The following is a 13,770-nucleotide window of genomic DNA, read 5'->3' as shown; positions in this document are numbered from 1 at the left end:
TAAATGTTCCTAAAATGTAGCGTCTAAAGTGTGCTATATTTTTCATTATTGTATTCCAGGTAAAAAGTGTCACCTGTACAAGAAAGATGACCCAGATTGGGTGCCATCTGTAAATATGACCGGAAAGCAACAGCCTTCTTCTCTGCAACCACCTAAAGAAACACAATACCAACGGCGTGTGAATCGTACCCAGCAGAAACTGAAGGTGGATGCTGCCCATGCCTTGCTTCTTATGGACTTACCAGCTGCTGCTGATGATTCTGCTGCAAGTGATAATGTGTGCAGTATAGGTACTCAAACTGATATGACTGGTGATTTTATTTATTCTATGACCAATGAAGTTATAAATCTGAGAGCGGAAAACCTTCAGTTGCGTTCTGATGTGAAACAGTTGTCCTCTACCTATGACCAAAGTGCATTTGTGGGTAAAGATGAGAAGGTTTTATTTTTCACTGGTCTACCTACATTCCAGATTTTGTTAGCACTCTATGCATACCTTAGTCCCCACCTTCCTGTGAAGAAGTCGCTTAATCCATTCAAGATGCTGATGCTGACATTGATGCGACTAAGGCTTAATGTTTCTACAACCTTCCTATGTTATGCATTCAATGTGTCAATATCCACTGCTTCTAGGGTATTTACTTATTGTATTTTGCACAATCACAATGTTGAGTTTTTTTGTGGAGGACATCTTCAGTTTTGCAGGATTTTGAGAAAGCATGGCACTTGAGACAAAACACACTATATCCTATATAATTGTATTTTAATTCCTCTTGTTTCTTTATATACATTGCGTACAGCTTGTTATATTACATTTTATTGTATTTTCTTGTTCTTGTGGCCATCTTGGTCGACAGGTCATTTGTCAAGTAATTGGTCAAACGTTTCACACCGAAACGTCATGATATGATTTCAGGCTGCCAATAAATTTGGAAAAACCTGGAGTGCGTGCCTGGACATTGTTTTTCCCTATTTTTATGTGTGGTACAATACACCATTCCCATCAGAACACTTGAATAACAGAAGAGACAGTTTTGTATGTAACGTGTTTAATAATTGTTTAATAATTTTGTCACAGGAGAGATTAGCCTCTAGGATGGAACCCAGGTAGGTAATTTCATCTTTCCTTGTGACAATATTGTCACCCACTGTAACTGAGAAGTTACAAGTTGTCGAACAGAACTTGTAAGTCGCTTTGGATAAAAGTGTCAGCTATTTTCTTTTCTATTTTTTTTTTATATCCTTTATTTATCCAGGAATGTCCCATTGAGATACAATATATCTTCTTCCAGGGAGTCCTGACCAACACGGCACACAACACGTTTCAACATAAAAACAAGGGCATTAAACAAAAAACATACAAATCAAATATGTGATAGTGGCTTAGCCACACATTTTGCAGAGATTTGTAGCAGTGTTCCATTCAGATTATCAACACCGCAAGGTTTATCTGGTTTAAGTGATAGGAGGAGCTTTTCAATATCATTTGGACTTGTGCATTTAAATTTAAATCTGCATTTCTTGTCATACATTATATGTTTTTTAATTACAGAGTCTGACAGCTTACCACTCATTGGCAACATTTGATTTATAATTGTGTTTACCTTGGAAACAAAGTAATTGTTGAAATGAGTTGCAATGTCAAATGGTTCATTCAATGTTTTCCATAGTCTCTTACTATCCCCTTTACACTCCTCCAATCTGGTTTGATAATAATGTTTTTTCTTCTGTAATTGTATTCATTTATAAATGTATAACTGTTGATTGATATGCACTGTCCCTGATCAAATAAACTGAGTAAACTCAAACGAAACTATTGTTTTATTGCACAATCGTAGCGGGCATTGTAACGTTTGGGATTTTGCGAGAGAACCAGTGTTGCAGTGAAAGATTAAACAAGTGAGAGAGACAGATGGACAGAATGAATTAATGAAAACTTTATTTAACTGATTGCAGAATGGGTACAATACAGTATGGCTCAATACACACAAAATGTTTAAGGGGATGCAGAGCAGAGAAAGACTAGCCTGTGAAGGTGTCACATTGGATTGGCAACCCCCCACACACACCATTGAAATGCTAATTGTTGGGGGACCCTGATGTAAACAAGACGAAAGTATTTCTCAGGTCTGCACCCCCTTAACAATTGTATGTATTGAGCTGGACTAAGCTCATTGAGCTGAGTAATATTATTGGCAAAACTTAGCCTGAAGTATATAATTAGGTTGCTGTATATCAAAAAAAATAATAATAATAATTGTTCTTGTTACTGACTCGTGTCAATCTTCCATGTTTTCACTATAGTGTGTAGACCTTGCTACACATGTATTTCGTTCATATTGTTTATGGACAATGAGATGGGAGTGGAACTTTGTACATGCCCTTTGGGCTTCGTTCCCTCCTAGCACTGTTTTTTTAAATAATGTGCTAAATAAATAAAATAAACTAAACATATGAAGCTAAATACTCTGCTATCTGCTATCGCGCAACGTGATTGGTTGTTTCAAAACAAAGTGGGTCTGGGAAATGAAGTGTGGATTCGCGCAAAATGAATTAATATATATACATTTAATAACGTTAATTTTTAATCGTTGGGCATGGGGGGAGGTATCAAGTCTTTTCAAGTCAAGTGAAGTTGCGTAGCAACAACAGACAATAAGTTGACTCAGAATAACTCATGTACAAATGCCGATATGCCCTACTTTGTTTACTTGTTTATCGCACAATGTCGCTCTATTGGTTGGATTCTTATTATATATTATTACTATTGTATTATGCACATCGTTGCGGGCAATTTAATTTTATAAATAATAAAAAAATATATAAATATTAGAAAGGGCTGGGAATCAAAGCCCGGGCGTCGGCTTGAAAGGAATGGGGATAAACCACTAGACCACAGTACTAGACAAAATATATCATTATAAATAGAGCCCACCTAGCTATCTACACAAAATATATACATTGACTGCTCCATTCGACAGGTTTTAACTGGTTAATTATTTTATTCAGCAACATTGCTTTAGACATGGTATGGTATTTATTTTAGACAACAAAACATACAGATCGTTATACAGTATACTGTGTAGGACGTTGTAGCGTCCGTCTAATGACTTTGCGCCTCCTGGCGGCATAAAATAGAACAGCAGCATGGGTTCCTAATTCATTTCCATGACGTGATATAACCGTGCTCACGTCGCGGCAAAGCGCCCAGGAAAACTAAAAGCTTCATCTGTATGCTACACCCTGAAAAAGGAAGCAAAGGAATTTCCTGTGAGGAGGGAAGATCAGGATGTGAAAGTACGCATCCTTCAGGTCTATGGAGGTGAACCAGTCTCCCACTCTGACAGAGCTTATCAGGTGTTTGACGAGCAACATCCTGAACCGCCTCGTCACAATCAGCCGATTGAACGCAGACAGATCCAGAATAGGTCTGACACCCCCCTATTTCTTGGGCACCAGGAAATACCTGGAGTAAATGCCACACATCGCGTCCTCCCTTGGGACCACGACAATGGCTTGCTTCGCTAACAGAGATTGGATCTCGTCGGCCAGAGCTGTCACTGTTGCTGACCCTGAAAACAAGGTCTGCACCAAATCTAAAAGCGGAGGGTGGGGTAGCGCAAACTGCAACACAAGCCCCCGCCTCAGCGTTCTCTCCATCCACTTCGACATATGGCACTGCTGTAGCCATATGTGATGATAATCCCAAAGCGCACGCGCCGCCACTTGGCGCTGGTCCGCCAGGAACCGTAGATAGGCGGCCCGGTCCCACCCGCTGTGCGTTGCCAACCCTGGACCCACCAACCACGCGAGCAGGGTGTCTCGCTGAGTCGGGATATCGGACCCCGACACTACTAACGAGGCAATCGCACCCAAGGGGGGACCCCGACAGAAAGGGCCGGTTTGATACGGGGGAAGCTGACGTCACACTGGGTGACAAAAGCTCCCCCACTGAACACCTCCCCAGCATGGATTGCTGAGGAACTGTTCTACAGCTGGACATGCAAGGTGCGAGGTCCCCACACTGCCCGATAGGGTGGGTTCCTACACACCGTAGCCCTGCAGGATATTACTACCACCCAAATCACAAGCACCTGCCTGACCACTGCCGGTCTTCCGGCCGTGGCAGGCACTAACGTGATACCCGGCCTGGCGAGGGCGGGGTTGGGGGAACCCGCGCTGCGCCCCAAAAGGCCTCGAGCTCCCCCGCTGACAACCTTTGTTGTTGACAGACATAACACCAAGGTCACCAACCACAAACGCAGAACGTGTGGCGTGGGAGCCGCTGACAGCGTAACATTCTCACGGACAGACCCAGGCCTAGCCATCAACTGGGTGTCAGCCCCTGTCCCGATGAGAAGCGAAATGTGGGGCCGCTTGCGCTTCATTGAAGGCACGTGGCCCGCAACCAAATAAATAATATAAACATGTTTAAAATGAATAATATTTACTCATTTTAAGTGTTTGTGTTTCCAATGCACAATATAACGTTAATATATCAAATAAAAAATATTCGTTTTCCTGAACAGGAAGTGACTCACTGAGCATATGTAGCAGAGTGAAGTTGTTATGCTAGAATCATGGACAGAAACTGTTATCTTTCATCTTAAATAAGTAGGCCAAGACGGAAACACTCTTACTTTGAAGGAACAAAGTGGACCGAGCTCACTCTAGTGTTTTTGGAGGGGTGTCTTGGTTACTAGTTTATATTAATTTCCTCATATTGAGTTATTGATTCTCCAAACGAAATCCCTTTTGGTCTTTTATAATGGGTTTAGAGAGGATAGGTCATCTTTCCAGTTGAGTAATTGTTGTATAGTAAATACTTTCAACCAATGTACAAAATGGTTTAGCCGGTTTGTCGACGAGAGACACGCCGGCGGAAGTGATCGCTCTCTTTGAGTTTGTCATGAACGAGAGCAGAGGTACGCCCTTTCGGTTATCTAATATCTGGTTTAATTGCTATGTATAACTTGTAAAATTGATTTATGTTTTGGTTTTGGTACTGAAATACCCTGTTGTGTGATGACATTAATTCACCCTGTGTAAAACAGCCACAGTACCGTTGTGTGCTAACTAGTATTCTGTTTGGCAATCACAGGTGGACTACACGGTGATGATGGTAGCTCACGCCATGTTTTGTGTGTGCTGTGTTGGTTCAATAACAGGTATGAACCGTTGTTTTTGTATTTCGGTTTAATTAATGCTTACACACTGTCTTTCATTTCATATTATTTCATATGTTTTTGCTGAAGTTGACTTGTACTGAGCTACATGTATTTAATAGTAGCTAACAATTGTTGTAACTTTGAATGTGCGCGCGCGCTCGCGCTCTTTGAGTTTGTCATGAACGAGAGCAGAGGTGGACTACACGGTGATGATGGTAGCTCACGCCATGTTTTGTGTGTGCTGTGTTGGTTCAATAACAGGAGATCACCAATAAAACAACCATCAATTGAGTACCGTTGTCGGAGTCTACTTCCACCTCACACCAGACACAACGCAGATTGGATCACGCTACAAACTGGTGCCAAGACAACCCGGATCAACTGGTCAGCGGAAGCCGACCACCGGTGTTGCTGGAGAGACGTGGAGGCTTCATGTGCGGCCTAGACGCGTGGATGCTGCCGGCGCGGCCTGGTCACGGGGACGCTGCATTCGCCGTCTGTTCCTGAGGTCTGTTCCTGAGGAGGCTGGAGAGCACTGAATCCTTTGAAAAAGATACGGTCTCTCATCAAGTTTATTGATTTTGAGTGTGTTACCTAAAACACGCTGTGAGTATAACGGTAAAAGTACCATTTTATACTGAAAATGACTTTGAACGTAGGAAACACTCCTACAGGGAACTTGACTGTGGGGAGAGGGAGAGGGGTTCTAAGTTACACACCGGTTATGCAGTCTACTCCGGCGAGTCCAGGTGGTTCAGGTTCCTCTAGTCCTGGAAGGGGGAGTGTAGAGGGTCACTCTGAGAGAAATGCCCAATCGTTACTTTTCACCCCGGTTGTTCCCTCACCTGGTGAAATTAACAACACTAGTGTTGAAACATCCCCCAGTCAAATGGCCAATTTGATAAAATCCATTGGGTCAGAAATAGGGGAAGCTATTAGAATGACGTTAATGCAGAACACAATCACGGGAACTTCACCTGTATTAGCTTCTCAAAATCCCCAACCGACGTTCCAACCTGATCAATGTGGGAATACTGTGATTGATGCATCCAAAATGAATCTTGTGTTACGTTCAGATGCAAATGCCCCCCCCCTATTTTAGAGGGGACAGCACAGATAAGTGCTCTGTTTTTGAGTGGGAGGAACTCATGAGGACGTATATCAGAAAGAAAAATAACTGTACTGGAGCTGAACAAGTTGAGGAGGTTATGAACAAGCTAATGGGGAGGGCCCGGGACGTTACCAAAGTATGGATGCGTAGCAACTCAACTGTCAGTGAGGTGGGTGTTATTTTTAGCATTCTGAGACAACATTTTGGTGATATTATTCACTCAGATCTTCCATTAGCTGACTTCTATGCAGTCAAAGCATATGCAAGCGAGAATCCTCTTGACTATTGGATTAGGCTTAACAAAGCAGCAGAAGCCACAGAGCAGTGTCTTCTTAGTAAGGGGGAATCTCAGACTAGCCTGAGCCAGCATCTAGTTCTCATGTTCATCCGTAACTGCCCCGATAAGGAGTTGTCTTTAGTGTTCAAAAGTAAGCCATCTCGTGAGTGGACAGCAGGTGAGGTGCAGGGACATTTGGATGAATATTTGAGAGAACATAGAGCGAGTCGAGGTCGGTTGACACAACATGTGGTCGCCATTGAATCATCACAGGAGAGGGTGGTTGTTAATCACGAACAAAGCGTGTCACCTATGGCTGTCAGTAGTCCAGAGCTAGAGCAGCTGTCGTCTGTATCTGAGAATAACACAATGGATAGAGTTTTGAGAGTGTTAGAAATGGCTTTAGGCAACAACACTCAGTCTGTACAAAATGGCCCTTATGTACAAAATGGCCCTTATGTACAAAATGGCTCCCATAAACAGTTCCCCAAACATTCTCAAGAATGTCAGGTTTGTGGCAGTTTGGAGCACAACACTAGGACGCACTGTAGGACGCACAGGCTGTGTTTCAAGTGTCTGGGTCCAGGGCATATTGGTATCTATTGTGGGCAGACCACTCCTAGACAGCCCCCTGGTCAGAGACAGGCTGGTCCTCCTCCGGAAAACTAGCCGGCCCTCATTCAAAGGAGGACAATGTGGGCCCCTATGGTTTTTCCTCCAATTGCAATGATGATATTCAGTCTGTATATACGTCCGTTTGTGAAGCAGCACCCAAAGACAAGACAGTAATTATGCAGAATGTGACCAGAACATCCCAAAGTGACAGTTTATTTTTCACCACCGTATTAACAGGAGACAAGGTTGAGTTACAGGGGATGTTAGATAGTGGATCCATGGCTACTTCTCTGCGCGCTGATGTGGTTCCTCGGCTGAGGGAGGCAGGAGTAGTGACGGGTGATTTGATATCGACTACCAATGTTGTTCTTGTGGGGTGTGGTGGGAAACAGACTAGTCCGGTGGGAACGTGTGAGCTGAAACTTAAGCTTTACGGTTTTGAATACATAGTACCAGTCTTGATAGTGGAGGGTCAGGTTGATGAGCTCATTATAGGCACCAATATGATGAAGCCCTTAATCAGACAGTTCAAATCCACTGGGGCCTACTGGCGCATATTGGGAAAAGCTGAGTCACCATGTCAGGACGAAAACAGTCAGTTTATCAGGTTCATGGCCAACCTTGAGAGATGGAGGGGGGAGGAAATTCCTGACAAAGTGGGAACAGTCAAGTTGAAACAGGCCGTAACACTTGAACCGATGAGTGAGCATGTAGTGTGGGGTCGTCTCCCACCCAGGACAAAACTTTCTATGGGAAGTACTGTTATTGTTGAGCCCAGCGCCTCTCGTTGTGTGCACCGTAACATACTAGTTGGCAGAGTAGTTACACCTCTCTGGGGGGATGGGTGGCTTCCTGTCAAGATTATAAATCCGACTACCAAAGCTATCACCTTGAGAAGGAATGCGAAAGTGGCTGACGTGTATCCATGCATTGCATTAGAAGATTTTGACAGTGATACGAACACGTCAGTCCACCAGAATGCCGGTAGAGTAAGTAGTGGCAGCTCTCATGGCAGTCTTACAGCTAAGAGTTGTGCTAGCAACAATGTAGCTAGGGGGAATGATAGACTGGCTAGTCTAGGGCTCCAGAACCTGTCAGTTGATGACTGTCAGGTCTCACCAGTCTGGAAAGATAGACTGACTGACCTAATTGAGAACTATGAGGATGTGTTTTCTAGACACCGGTTGGATTGTGGTGAGGCTAGTGGCTTCTGTCACCGTATCCGACTGACTGACGATCGGCCCTTTCGGTTACCTTACCGGAGGCTCTCCCCCGCCCATTACCAAAAGTTGAGAGAGACTCTGAACGAGATGGAGGACAGGGAGATAATTAGGAAGTCGAGTAGCGAGTATGCATCCCCCCTTGTTCTTTGTTGGAAAAAGAATGGGGACTTGAGACTGCACAGATTTCAGGTGGTTAAACGCTCGCACAGTGAAAGATGCACATCCATTACCTCATAAAGCAGATGTACTTGCAGCGTTGGGAGGCAATGCCTTTTTCAGTTCTATGGATTTGACATCCGGATATTACAATGTCCCACTGCATGAGGATGATAAGAAATACACTGCGTTCTCCTCTCCTCTCGGTTTACATGAATATAACCGTATGCCCCAGGGGCTTTGTAACAGTCCAGCTACGTTCATGAGAATGATGCTCACAATCTTTGGTGATCAGAACTCACTGAGTCTTCTCTGTTATTTAGATGACCTTCTGGTCTTTGGCAAGTCTGAAGAAGAGAGCTTGCAGAGGCTGGAGATGGTATTTCAGCGTTTACGAGAACACAACCTGAAGTTGTCTCCGTCTAAGTGTCAGTTTCTGAGAAAGTCACTGAAGTTTTTGGGACACATTGTTTCTTGGGAAGGGATAGCCACAGACCCCGATAAGGTGCAGGCTATAGTGGGTGTGACGGAGAGCGATATTATGGAGTCGGATGGGGTCACCCCGTCTGCCAATAAGATCCGGTCATTTTTAGGAATGGTGGTGTATTATCAACATTACATTGAGAACTGCTCTGTAGTTGCAAGACCACTGTTTCAGTTGACCACGGGTGTGAAAAAGCCACGGAGAGGCAAAGTAAAAGGGAAGAGAGCTGCCCCCCTTCGTAGGCTTAGTGCAGCAGACTGGACTGTGGAGTGTAGGGAGGCCTTTGAGGCGTTAAAAGCCGCATTGGTGGGACAAGCTCTGTTGGCTCACCCTGACTTTTCTCAGCCATTTTTATTGTCTGTAGATGCATCCACTAGTGGACTGGGAGCTGTGCTTTCACAAGTGCAGGAAGGGTGTAGCACAGCCAGGCCCATAGCTTTTGCTAGTAAATCTTTGAATCATGCTCAGTCTAAATATCCAGCTCATAGGCTTGAGTTTCTCGCCATGAAATGGGCTATACACGACAAGTTTAGCCATTGGCTGCGAGGACATAAATTTACAGTGTGGACAGATAATAATCCACTTAAGTACATCCTCACAAAGCCAAAACTTGATGCATGCAAGCAGAGATGGGTGGCTAAGCTGGCACCTTTTGATTTTGACATTCAGTACATTCCTGGGCCTAAAAATACAGTAGCTGATGCACTGAGCAGGGAGCCTTTTACTAAGCCTAGGGTGATGCACAGGCTGACAAGGACCTCGTATGATGTCTTGTTGAGGGAGGCTAAGGGTTTGGAGGTGGATGACGTGCAGAACATGTTCCGTCTTACCTGTGAGGAACCAGAGGTGAGGAGGAAGGGCCTAGGGTTGTCCACTCAGAGTTCCCTTAAGGCCAGTGGTGAGGTGGGTAGTGACAGTGGGAGCATATCCCGTGAAGAGGTATCTGCTGTACTCCACACACATCGCTGTTGGGAGGATGGCGCAGCTATGAGAGCAGTCTCTCATGTGCAGCAGTTAGAAAGGTTGGTGTCCATGGGACAGAGCCCATTGCCTGTCCTCACTCATGAGGAATTGTACGACAAGCAGTGCCAGGACCCTGTTACTGGTAGAGTCAAATTCTTTGTAGATAGAGGCCGCCGCCCATCTCGAAGAGAGAGAGTGCATGAGTCGAAAGAAACAAACCGCACACTGAGACAGTGGGGAAAACTCACAACCAAATTACCTACATTGTACCGTGTTTCAAAACACGTTGTGAGTAAGAAGAAGGTCTTTCAATATGTTGTACCGAGCGCTCTGAGAGGACAGGTGCTGAAAGGGGTACATGATGAGGCTGGTCACCAGGGCCAGCAGCGCACATTGTGGCTCACTAGACAACGTTTCTATTGGGACTCCATGGAAAAGGATGTCAAAGAATATGTGAGTCATTGTAAGAGATGTGTACTGAGCAAAGCACCTGAGCCGGAGGCTAGGGCTCCGCTGGTATCTATAGTCACCACTGCACCACTGGAGTTGGTGTGTATTGACTTTTGGTCGGCTGAGGATGCCAATAATAAGTCCATTGATGTGCTTGTTATAACTGACCATTTTACCAAACTAGCGTGTGCTTATCCGTGTCCCAATCAATCTGCAAAGACGGTGGCCAGAGTGCTCTGGAATAATTTTTTTTCTGTTTATGGTTTTGCAGCCTGCATTCATAGCGACAGAGGGGCTAATTTTGAGAGTGCACTCATAGCAGAAATGCTTCAGATGGCAGGGGTTGAAAAATCCCATACCACGCCATACCATCCTATGGGAAATGGACAAGCAGAACGTCTAAACCGCACTTTAGGTAGTATGATCCGTGCTTTGCCACCTCGTTCCAAGGTGAAATGGCCTCAGATGTTGAACACTTTGACGTTTGCTTATAATTGCACAGTGCATGAGACCACAGGGCTCCCACCCTTCTTTTTGATGTTTGGCCGCACTCCAAGATTACCTGTCGATGTCATGTTTGAGAGTGTCCTTTTGGATGGAGATACGGTGGATGTGGATAAGTATGTCCAGTCACTGGGGAAGGATCTGAGGGAAGCAATGGCACTTGCTCAAAAGCATGCTGAGAAGCAACAGACCAGGCAAGCTGAGGTGTATAACAGACAGTTAAAGGGACATTCGGTAGAGAAGGGGGATCGGGTCTTACTGGCAAATAAGGGGGAGCGAGGCAAGAAAAAGCTAGCTGACCGCTGGGAGAGTGCCGTCTATACTGTGGTGTGTAAAAACAGTGTGCTGAACATATACAGTATCCGTCATCCTGTCACAGGGAGGATTAAGACTGTTCATAGGAACTTGATTATGCCCGTCAATTTCCTGCCTCTGCCGTCATGGGACGAGCCAGAGATTGAGGTGTCTATTCCTGGCACTGTTCTGAGTGAGGAAATGACAGATGATTCTGATCAGGATGAGCTGAGAACTGCCCGGTGGGTTGCTCATCTTCCTGAGTCCGGTGTGGAGAGGGTAGTAGATACCATGACAGGGACGGGTGTATCAGAGCCAGCAGAGGAGCAGGTGGGAAGTATGGGTAGTGATCAACATCATAGAATTACACTTGAGACACATAATGGTGGGGAGCAGGAGTGTAAACTGAAGAAACCACGCCACTTTTGGATGGAGGGACCAGATGCAGATGTTGAATCAGAGGAGTCATACTCTGTAATTGTTTATCAGGATAGTGATCAGTCGTCAGACACGACAACTGTGGAATCATTCACTGGAGACATGATGGCTTCGGAGGGGGCCCCTTGTAGTTCATCCTTACTTGTACCAGTGAGTGAACCTGAATCGGCCATTGTCACTGTCAAACCGAGTGTAGTTGGGGTACCTCTAGGGGTTTACACTAGGCTGGGGAGGTTGATCAGGCCAGTTAACAGGCTCATTCAGACGATGGCTGTACAGAGAGTCAGGACGCTGCTGTCATCTTAAAAGATGTCTTGATCTTTTTTAGTGATTCTTTTTAATTATAATTTTTTTTCTTTTCTTTCTTTGATTTTGCTGTGTGATTTTCTTTGGGTCATACTGGTAGTTATGGTTGTCTATTGCATTAGACATGATTTGGTAATTTTGGTGTATTCCATGGTATAAATATGTATATGGCATGTTTTTTTGTCTATGGTTAGATGAGGGATTAGCTACCCTTTATTTTTCCTGATCCTTCATCGGATAGCTTTTGAGCTGGTCAACCTATTTTCTAGGTTTGGAATTAAGGGAATACACCGAGTTACATGTGACGTGTTGACTCATTGTAATTTTTTTTTTTTTTTCTATTTCTTTGGTTTATACTTACGCTGTTGAGTTGATTGAAGGGTACACTTTCCATGATCTGGCATAAAACAGTAGGGGAGAATGTAGCAGAGTGAAGTTGTTATGCTAGAATCATGGACAGAAACTGTTATCTTTCATCTTAAATAAGTAGGCCAAGACGGAAACACTCTTACTTTGAAGGAACAAAGTGGACCGAGCTCACTCTAGTGTTTTTGGAGGGGTGTCTTGGTTCCTAGTTTATATTAATTTCCTCATATTGAGTTATTGATTCTCCAAACGAAATCCCTTTTGGTCTTTTATAATGGGTTTAGAGAGGATAGGTCATCTTTCCAGTTGAGTAATTGTTGTATAGTAAATACTTTCAACCAATGTACAAAATGGTTTAGCCGGTTTGTCGACGAGAGACACGCCGGCGGAAGTGATCGCTCTCTTTGAGTTTGTCATGAACGAGAGCAGAGGTACGCCCTTTCGGTTATCTAATATCTGGTTTAATTGCTATGTATAACTTGTAAAATTGATTTATGTTTTGGTTTTGGTACTGAAATACCCTGTTGTGTGATGACATTAATTCACCCTGTGTAAAACAGCCACAGTACCGTTGTGTGCTAACTAGTATTCTGTTTGGCAATCACAGGTGGACTACACGGTGATGATGGTAGCTCACGCCATGTTTTGTGTGTGCTGTGTTGGTTCAATAACAGGTATGAACCGTTGTTTTTGTATTTCGGTTTAATTAATGCTTACACACTGTCTTTCATTTCATATTATTTCATATGTTTTTGCTGAAGTTGACTTGTACTGAGCTACATGTATTTAATAGTAGCTAACAATTGTTGTAACTTTGAATGTGCGCGTGCGCTCGCGCTCTTTGAGTTTGTCATGAACGAGAGCAGAGGTGGACTACACGGTGATGATGGTAGCTCACGCCATGTTTTGTGTGTGCTGTGTTGGTTCAATAACAGGAGATCACCAATAAAACAACCATCAATTGAGTACCGTTGTCGGAGTCTACTTCCACCTCACACCAGACACAACGCAGATTGGATCACGCTACACATAGCCGCATTTCTCCTAGCGGCTCCTAGCCGTATTTCTCGCCTGGGCTAGACGCAATAACGTGCGTCATCGCTGCATCCGTCGTAGCCAATCAGTGTGTAACGCGCTGTGCGTTGAAATATGATGTATTATGTTGGAAACCGGGCGCCATTTGAAGCGGTCTAAGCCAGCAGCCATAGCAGCGTCAAGAATTTCCGTAGCCGCATTTCGCGGAGACGCTCTCTGATTGGCCGACGTCAGTTTTTTTTTTCTTAGCCGCATTTCGCGCAGACGCTCTCTGATTGGCCGACGCCAGTTTCTAGGTTGGTAGATAGTTGTGTTGTTGTGAGATGCAGCTATTTGTCTTAGAGCGTGACTGCAAGTTCTTTCGACGGTTAAGCTTAGGC

Source organism: Notolepis coatsorum, assembly GCF_963971535.1.
Source record: "Notolepis coatsorum genome assembly, chromosome: 13".
Lineage (NCBI taxonomy): Eukaryota > Metazoa > Chordata > Actinopteri > Aulopiformes > Paralepididae > Notolepis > Notolepis coatsorum.
Note: the sequence above shows the minus strand (reverse complement) of the source record.